Source organism: Thamnophis elegans, chromosome 2 (assembly GCF_009769535.1).
Source record: "Thamnophis elegans isolate rThaEle1 chromosome 2, rThaEle1.pri, whole genome shotgun sequence".
NCBI lineage: Eukaryota > Metazoa > Chordata > Lepidosauria > Squamata > Colubridae > Thamnophis > Thamnophis elegans.
In genome coordinates, this window is record NC_045542.1 from 58210340 (window position 1) to 58220999 (window position 10660).

Consider the following 10660-nt stretch of genomic DNA (forward strand, 5'->3'; position numbering starts at 1 on the left):
TTGCATCTGTCTTTACACAAAGGGATAAAACAGTCCAACCTATCAAACACAGCACCACAAAAATCAGATTAGGAACACAAATTGAAATAGGGAAGAAAACGGTAAGTGAGCACCTGTCTACCCTAGATGACTTCAAATCACCAGGACCGGATGGATTACACCCCAGGGTTCTGAAGGAACTGGCAGATGAGATCTCAGAACCACTGAATTATATCTTTCAGAGATCCTGGAGCACCGGGGAACTACCAGAGGACTGGAAAAGAGCTGATGTGGTTCCCATCTTCAAAAAATTGAATTGAATTTATTATATTGCTATGCCGCCCTTTTCCCAGAAGGGACTCAGGGCGGCTCACAACCCAAGTCGGGGGGGGGGGGATAGGGGGTACAAATAGGGGGGAAAAAGACATAGATAAACAATACCACAATTTTAAAAACAACTCAACAGACACGCCATTCGAGTGGGGACAGGAACTCATCAGCCCCAGGCCTGTCAGAACAGCCAGGTTTTAAGGGCTTTGCGGAAAGCCTGGAGGGTGGTGAGGGTCTGAATCTCCATGGGGAGCTCGTTCCAGAGGGCCGGAGCAGCCACAGAGAAGGCCCTCCTCCGGGTGGTCGCCAGTCGGCATTGGCCAGTGGATGGAATTCGGAGGAGGCCTAATCTGTGGGATCTAATCGGTACTCTCAAGTACCCAGGTCCATTACCATGAAGGGCTTTATAAGTGATGACTAGCGCCTTGAAGCATATCCGAAGACCAATAGGCAGCCAGTGCAGCTCGCGGAGGATAGGTGTAACGTGGGTGTACCAAAGTGCACCCACAATCGCTCGCGTGGCTGCATTCTGGACAAGCTGAAGTCTCTGAATGCTCTTCAAGGGCTGCCCCATGTAGAGCACAAAAAGGAAAAAAAATAGATCCAGGAAACTACAAACCTATCAGCCTGACCTCAATACCAGGAAAGATTCTGGAAAAAATAATCAAGTAACGAATTAGCAAACACCTAAAAGCAAACAAAGTAATAGCCAAAAGCCAACATGGGTTTATCAAAAACAGATCATGCCAGACTAATCTTATTGCATTCTTTGACAAAGTGACAAAATTAGTGGACCAGAGGAATGCCGTCAATATAGTTTCCACATTACTACACATTATAATTGCGCAATTTTAAAATAGTATGGTGAGTGTATGGGAGTTGCCTGGAATTGAATGAATGGCCCACTTTTATTATTCTATTACTATTGTATTTTTATATGTTTTTAAATATTACGTGGGAATTGCTAGGGTGGATAAATGAGTATGTTTGACTCAGAGGGCCTGCTGGGGAATGCGGGGGTCAGCGGGGGGGTTGGGGGGACTACTGCTACGGGAGTGGGTCAGAGCATTGCGGTCATTACAGGGAGGGGCAGATATGGCGGGGACTTTAGGGCTGGCCATTACCGGGGAAGGAGGGCTCGCTATATTACAGAGATCCCTCCTTCCAGCCCTATGAGTCCCACTCCAAGGTCAGATGGCGCGAGTAATCAGGACCCTGGTCTCAGGCTGCTGTTGCTAAATGCCAGGTCTGTTGTTCACAAGGCTCCCCTCGTCCGGGACTTAATTTCTGACGAGAGGGCAGACCTGGCATGTATTACTGAAACCTGGCTGGGCACAGAAGGAGGAGTCCCCCTTGTAGAGATGTGCCCAGAAGGATTTCAGGTGCTTCATCAGCCGAGAGCCCAGGGAAGGAGTGGCGGTGTGGCTATTGTTATCCGGGAGTCTCTAGTACCTCGTAGGATCCCTGCTCCGGAGCTTGTCGGGTGTGAGACTCTGCTGGTGAAGTTGGACCTCAAGGGTCAAGTGGGTCTGCTGCTAACATACCTGCCTCCCAACTGCGTTGCAGCAGCCCTCCCCTCGCTCCTCGAGTCAGTAGCTGAGCTGGCAATTGAGTTCCCCAGGCTCATGGTTCTGGGGGACTTCAATTTGCCATCGCTCGGCGAACACTCTGATGGGGCGCAGGAGTTCATGGCTTCCATGACAGCCATGGGCTTGACCCAGGTAATTCGGGGCCCAACCCACACAGCGGGTCACATGCTCGACCTCGTATTTCTCTCGGAGCAGTGGATGTGTGATCTTGGTCTGAGGGGTAATGAGACCATACCCCTGTCATGGTCAGACCACTGCCTACTGAGGCTTAACTTCCGGAGGCCAAACCCCCACCGTAGGGAGGAGGAACCGACCAGGTGGTTCCGCCCCAGGCGACTTATGGTCCCTTCGAGGTTCCAGACGGAGCTTGGGGTTATTCCTGATACTCTCGCCCACAGTTCGGCGGAGACTCTGGTTGCCGCCTGGTATTCGGCAGCTTCGGAGTCTCTTGACCAGATTGCGCCACTACGGCCCCTCCGGGCCGGCGGATCCCGGAGACCTCCCTGGTTCACCGAGGAGCTCCGGGAGAAGAAACGCCGGAGGAGATGCCTAGAGCACTTGTGGAGGTCCGATAAGTCCGAGGCGAACCGAGCACTTCTGACTACCTGCACCAAGGATTACATCTGGGCACTGAGAGCTGCCAAAAGAACGCATATCTCCGCCTTGGTAGCGTCCGCCGAGTCATGCCCAGCCGCCCTGTTTAGGATTACCCGCTCCCTCCTTAATAGGAGGGACGTTGGAGACCCCTTACAGGGTAGGGCTGAGGACTATGCCCAGTTCTTGGCGGACAAAGTCGCTCGGTTTTGGTCGGACTTGGACTCCACCGCTGTAGATCCAGCCGGGACACAGGAGGATTACTTGGAAAACCATCTCTGGGTTGAGTTTCAGGATGTTGCCTCTGGGGATGTGGACAAGGCCATTCGAGCTGTGAGCGCCTCCACCTGTATTCTGGACCCGTGTCCCTCCTGGCTGGTTGCCAACAGCAGTGAGGTGACACATGGCTGGATCCAGGCGGTCGTGACCGCCTCCCTTCGAGAGGGGCACTTCCCGCCGCACTTAAAACGGCGGTGGTGAGACCCCTCCTGAAGAAACCATCCTTGGATCCAGCCATTTTAAACAATTATCGTCCTGTCTCCAACCTGCCCTTTGTTGGGAAGGTTGTTGAGAAGGTGGTGGCCTTCCAGCTTCAACGGGCCTTGGAGGAAGCTAGTTATCTTGACCCCTTCCAGTACGGCTTCAGACCTGGTTACAGCACAGAAACCGCTTTGGTCGCATTGACCGATGATCTCTGGAGGGCCAGAGATGGAGGCCATGCGTCCATCCTGGTTCTCCTTGACCTCTCAGCAGCTTTCGATACCATCGACCATGGTATCCTTCTGCGACGACTGCGGGAGGTGGGGGTGGGAGGCACTGTTTTGCAGTGGTTCTCCTCCTACCTCTTGGACAGGTCGCAGTCGGTGTTGGTCGGGGGCCAGAGATCGTCCTGAGGCCCCTAACATATGGGGTGCCGCAGGGTTCGGTCTTATCTCCCCTACTATTTAACATATACATGAAACCGCTGGGCGAGATCATTCGGAGGCACGGGATAAAATACCACCAATATGCGGACGATACGCAATTGTATCTGTCCGCCCCGTGCCAACTCAATGAAGTGGTGGACGTGATGAACCAGGGTCTTGAGGCCGTTAAGAACTGGATGAGCGCTAACAAACTGGTACTCAACCCGGACAAGACCGAGTGGCTGTTGTGTTTCCCTCCCAAAAATTTGGCCAATGTTCCATCACTCAGGCTGGGGGGTCAAATTTTATACCCCTCAGATAGGGTTCGTAACTTAGGAGTCCTCCTGGACCCACAGCTGACTTTTGACCACCATTTGTCGGCTGTGACCAGGGGGGCATTTGCCCAGGTTCGCCTGGTCCGTCAGTTACGGCCCTACCTGAACCGGGAGGCCCTCGCAACAGTCACTCGAGCCCTTGTGATCTCTAGGCTGGAATACTGCAATGTGCTCTACATGGGGTTGCCCTTGAAGTGCATCCGGCGACTGCAGTTAGTTCAGAATGCAGCCGCGCGAGTGATAGCGGGCGCACTGCGGTTCGCCCACATAACACCCATCCTCCGCGAGCTGCACTGGCTACCTGTTGATCTCCAGGTGCGCTTCAGGGTATTGATGACCACCTTCAAAGCACTCCATGGTAGTGGATCTGGGTACTTGAGAGACCGCCTTCTGCCGATTACCTTCCTCCGACCGATTAGATCGCACAGACTGGGCCTCCTCCGAATCCCATCTGCCAGTCAATGCCGACTGGCGACTACACGGAGGAGAGCCTTTTCTGTTGCAGCTCCGACCCTGTGGAACGACCTCCCCGTCGAGATTCGCACCCTCACCACCGTCCAGACCTTCCGCATAGCCCTTAAGACCTGGCTATCCCATCAGGCCTGGGGATAGGTTCCCAATTTACCCGCCCGAGTGTTGACTGTTGAATGCAAGTTGTGTCTTATCATTTTATTTTGTTCACATATTGTTTGTTTTTGTATTGCACCCCCTTCCCTACAATTGTAAGCCGCCCTGAGTCCCCTCAGGGAAAAGGGCGGCCTATAAATCCCAATAAAATGTCTAAAAAAAAATGTCTAAAATAGTTTACTTGGACTTCAGTAAGGCATTTGATAAGGTAGACCATAACCTACTGCTAGATAAAGTAGAAGGATGTGGGTTAGACAGCATCACTACCAGATGGATTCGTAACTGGCTGATCAACTGCACTCAACATGTAGTTCTCAATGGAACTGCATCTACATGGAGGGAAGTATGCAATGGAGTACCCCAAGGCTCTGTTTTAGGCCCAGGACTCTTCAACATCTTCATCAATGATTTGGATGAGAGAATAAATGGGGAACTCATCAAATTTGCAGATGACACCAAGCTGGCAGGAAAAGCCAACACTCCAGAAGATAGGCTCAAGATACAGAAGGATCTTGACAAACTTGAACATTAGGCACTATCTAATAAAATGAAATTCAATGGTGAAAAGAGTAAGGTTCTACATTTAGACAACAAAAACGAAATGCACAGATACAGTATAGGTGGTACTTTGCTCAATAGTAGTAACTGTAAGAGGGATCTTGGATCCTAGTGGACAACCATTTAAATATGAGCCAGCAGTGTGCAGCAGCTGCCAAAAAAGCCAACACAGTTCTAGGCTGCATAAATAGAGGGATAGAATCAAGTTCACATGAAGTGTTAATACCACTTTATAATGCCTTGGTAAGGCCACACTTGGAATACTGCATTCAGTTCTGGTCACCACAATGTAGAAAAGATGTGGAGACTCTGGAAAGAGTGCAAAGAAGAGCAACAAAGATGATTAGGGGACTGGAGACTAAAGCATATGAAGAACAGTTGCAGGAACTGGGTATGTCCAGTTTAAGAGAAAGAAGGACTAGGGGAGACATGGTAGCAGTGTTCCAATATCTCAGGGGTTGCCACAAAGAAGAGGGAGTCAAACTATTCTCCAAGGCACCTGAGGATAGAACAAGAAGCAATGGGTGGAAACTAATCAAGGAGAGAAGCAACTTAGAACTGAGGAGAAATTTCCTGACAGTTAGAACAATTAATCAGTGGAACAGCTTGCCTTCAGAAGTTGTGAATGCCCCACACTGCAAGTCTTTAAGAAGATGTTGGATAGCCACCTGTCAGAAACAGTATAGGATTTCCTGCCTAGACAGGGAGTTGGACTAGAAGACCTCCAAGGTCCCTTCCAACTCTGCTATTGTGTTGTATTGTATTGTATTGTATTGAATGCTAGGATTCAAAGACAAAATGTTAAAGAATAAAAAATACCTTAACTTGAAAACTAAATATAAAAAGATATTTCATAATCTCTCTCTGGGGAAAAGTTCCCAAGATACATTGCCATTGTCAATCCTAAGAAGATCTTTTCCTCATCACCAGAAAATATATAGAAAGGATTTAGAACTCAAGAGACTGTAAGAGAGTTGTAAAACATATACATTATATACTAAACGTTCTATATTTGTTCAAATATTTAGAAACTACCATCTCCGATTAAGCCATAGTCCTTAAATCAGTTTTGCATGTTTAAAACATGTCTGCTTTTGTGTATGTAAGGAAAAAGTCATGAAGGCCAGTCTAAAATTATGCTTAATTTAATTGTTTCCCCTAACAGGAAGGAATTATTGAAATGTGCAAAAGTGTTGAAAAATTGGGGCAAAAATAGGACAAAAAGGGGACATGGAAGAACAGGGAGAAGTGAAAGAATTTTCAGAATGAAAAGAATTATTTTACAGAATGCTACAAACAAATGTAGAATTAAACTAATGGGAAGTATGACTGTTTGGTAGAAATGAAATGGAACAGCTATAGATGGGGATAGAAAAATGAGGATGAGAGACAGATATTAGTTGTAGAATGCATATATAAAAAAAAGATGATATAGCCAAAAGGAGCAGGTTTTGATTAAGAGGCAGAGAAAATACAGATGAATGACACTAATAGGGAACTTCTGGCAATGTAATAAAATTAAAATTGAAGGCTATGAAATGATTTGGGAATTCAGAAAGGAATAGCTTAGTGATTTGTAAGAAAATGGCAATATATTGAAGAATTAAAAAGAGATTCTGTGAATGGCCTGGAGCTGACGTCATGAAGATACAATGTGCGGTTTTGGAATGCCAAGATTGCTGTTAATATCTCTGCCACTGGACAGTCCATTTGAACCTAAACTGTCCCATAGAGATGGTGATAGAGAAGGGCACATCCTGCTGATCTTAGGGTCATCGCAAAGTCCCTGATTGATCCAGGAGAGGTTCTTTTTTCCAGCGACAGAGAAGCAGCCATTGAAGCTGCTGAAGTTGGGACAGTTCCAGAAGGAAGGAAAGTGGGAGAAAAAGTGTGTCGAATTGGTGAAATCAATTTTATTATTAGAGAAGAGATCACCCAAAAAACCAAAAGTTAAATTAAAATTGAAGACAGAGGAGAGTAAGCGGTGAGATTAAGCCATAATTAAACTTAATGTGTTATCTTTTTTTTTCTTTTTATGGATGGAATTTTTACAAGTGTTTCCTACTTTTTAAATTGGATTGGTTAATTTTTCTTCTTCTATTTTTCATTCTTTTTTCATACTTATGGATCAAGAATTTCTTTTTCTTTTTACAACGCTTGATCAGATTGTTTTTCTTTTAAGAACTTTTCTCCTTAAGTTTGGAATACAAAGAGGGCTGTAAAGGCAGAGGAAAAAGAAGTAACACTGCCACTTAGAGGCTGGAGGTTTGGAAACATTGTTTTTCTCTTTTCTCTTTGAACATTTGACTTATATCTCAAGGCTTCTGAGTTTGTTTATTGAAAGTGATAGTGGGAAAAGCACGGGTTGTTTATACAGGTGCTCTTCTGGAGTACTATCAGTAGCTGGACTGGAGTGAAGAGAAAGCCTTGACTTGAAAGATTATAATGAACTTGCTTGAAATTTAACAAAAAAGCCTTGGATGTTATAGTGGCAGTGTTTATGTTGGAAGAATGGTGCAACATGAAAAAAAAACATTAATATTGCAAATGATTATGCTAGAAATTCAAAAAATACTACTAACAACAGAGAATATTGAGAAGAAAATGGAGAATATAGAACACAGAACAGGAAAAATGGAAAAATTGAGGATAGTTATCAAACGATGATGAAAGATGAGGACAAAGTTCTAAAAACTGAAGAAAAAGACGAACAAAGAGATAAGAAAATTGTTGATATTGACAGTAAACTGAGCGTGATTGGAAATGGCAAGAATGGTATATGGAAAGGGGAGATCGATGGATTGGAACTCTATCTCAGACTTCAAAATATAGAAGATGAAAAGGGAGAAAATTTGACAGACATAATGAGAGAAATTTTGGCAGAAAGATTGGTGATAACCAAACGCAAGCTGATGGAAGGAACAAAGGGAGGGTTTCGGGTTTTTACAAGATTTGCAATGAGCAACAAGTTGCTAAGAGAAATCCATGTATGACTTACCATGAAAGCAATCAGAATACTAATACTACAAATGGCAAGAGATATAAGATTGCACTACTACTGGAAGGACACAGGATGATGTAATGAAAGGTCATAATAAAAATTAAATGTAGTTAAATTTAGAGTATTATGTATAAAATGGAGTGATAATAGTTATAGTCAAATAAATGAGTAACAATGATAATAATGCATATATATATACACATACACATACACATACACATACACATACACATACACATACACATACACATACACATACATACATACATCAGATTGATAATATGAAACTTTATACAAATTGTAAGTGAGGATTATGGAGAGGATATTTAAAAGCCTTGTTATTAAATATAAACAATTTTTATACAGAATATGGTATAAAGATGTAATATTATTGGATGATTTTAGGAGGATGTAATGAATTGCCATAATATAGATTAACTTTAAATTTAGAATATTTTATATAAAAGGATGTAGTAACAGTTACAGTCGGTTATAAACATAATAAGTGTGTTTGTGTGTGTGTCTGTGTGTCTGTGTGTATAGATGATATGAGAATTTGTGTAAATTGCAAACGGGGACTATTGTGAGGAAATATAAAGCTCTGTAACCAATCGGCATACTGTATGTAACTGGAGGATTATTTTTATGTATTGTGTGTGTCTATGTCTGTTTGTTTTATGTTTGTTTAAAAATAAAATATTAAAAAAAAGAGATTATGTAAATATCAGCATCTGAGAAAAAATAGAAAAAGTGCTGTAAGAATGTTGAAAATAGCAATAGAACTTAAGACTTATATACCGCTTCACAGTGCTTTACAGCCTTTTCTAAGCAGTTTTACAGAGTCAGCATATTGTCCCAAAAATCTAGATCCTCATTTTACTCACCTCGGAAGGATCATGGAAGGCTGAGTCAACCTTGAGCCCATGAGACTCGAACTGCCAAGCTGCCAAACATTTGCCAAACAGGCAAATGGTAAGACTGCAAATGTAGATATTATAATTGGAGAATTGTTTAAATATGAATATGGTTGGATTATGGAATGGCTGTAAACGACATTTAATGTGTGAGTTAAAAGCGCTTCTATGTCTAATTGTTGGAAATAAAAAGCAAATATATTTTTGGGACATTTTTCATTGTCTCTGTGGATGCAGCATGATCAAGGTAACATCCATGTTTACATAATCACATTAATAACCTATATTTTAAAAATATGCAGAGATTACTTATTCATACAGAGAAAATGAAGGAATGAGAAATACATGAAGGAGGAATAAAAAGATAAAAAGTAAGAAAGGACCAAGAAAACTGTATTTGGATAGAGTTGATAAGAGCCATAGAACGAGAGAAAGGAAAATTTTAAAAAGCTAGTACGTAAATAATTGTATGGATATATTAGAACAAAGGAAGATTTTGTTCTAACCTAGGCTTCCGGATAAAACATAAATCACAATCTTAGTCGCAAAACCCCTCTTTTATTTATATGGCTGCAAATTATGGTCATTAACAGTTGGCAAGGCTTCACAGTCTGTGAAGGTTCTGACAGATGTCTGCTCGTGTTCCCACAGTCTTTCAGGGGAATGTTGATAAACACCAACCTTATCTTCCCGGGAATGCCAGAGACCTAATTGCCAAATGCAGAGCAAGGCCAAACTTAGCACAGAGTCAAACAGAACTTTTCAAAGTTTGAACCAACCAGATGAACTAATTGCTTCCTGCAGAAGCTCATCATCGGTTCGCTCCTCTTTTATGTCTTATGGAAGGGACCAATTATCTCCAAGTCTTACTCCCAAGTCAACCTTGTTTTCTTAATTGTTCTTGCCTTCTGGCACATCTGCGCATGCACACACTGGGAATAGGCTTCCGTTGTTCTTCTGCCTTGCTGATGTCAAACTCCAGAGGCTCCAGAGGCAGCAAATAACTACCAGATGGCCTTGGTCCCCTCTCTGCCGCCAACACAGAGTCTGAGCCTTCCCCAGGACTAGCCCATATTCCTTCCCAACCTCCAAACCATCTGAATCTGTTGCCAGCTCTGCAGCAGCGTCGGCGGCAGCTCTCGGCAGCAGTGTCGCACAGGCTGTGGAAGGAGAAGGAGGAGGAGGAGGGAACCAAGAAAGGCTTATACCGGGCGTGCGCCCCACAGCCAGGACCGTAATTGCGCCTCAAGCCGTGTTTCTTCCTGCAAAGCCCTTCGGGCAACCCGAGAGCTCTGCCTGATGCCCGAAGGGGTTTGCAGGAAGAAAGGCAGCTTGAGGAGCAATGACGGTCCTGGCTGTGGGGCGCACACCCGGTAAAAGCCTCTCTTTGGTTCCCTCCTCCTCCTCCTTCCACAGCCTGCACGACGCTGCCGCCATAGGCCGAGAGCTGCCGCAGACGCTGCTGCAAAGCTGAGGGAGGGAGAGCGCGAAAGCAGAGGCAGGGCGCCAAGCTTTGGTTAAGGCAGGCAAGGGAAACCGCGAGCCGAAAGGAAGTCTTGCTGGGAAGACACGGCAGCAGCGCTTTAAAGGGCTCCCCCCTCCCCAGCCAGCCAGCCCACCCAGCCCATTCCTCCCCTGACACCTGACCTTTTGGGACACAGCAGCGAGAACATCCCTGCCGCCTCCGCGCTCTGCCGCCTCGCCCCCACCGCCTCCTCTGACCCCACCGCTGTGAAGAAAGAAAACACACACACACAGACACACACCTCACAATAAAAAAATTACAAATTAAATTACAATAAATTTGAATTCCCCCCCTCCCTCCATC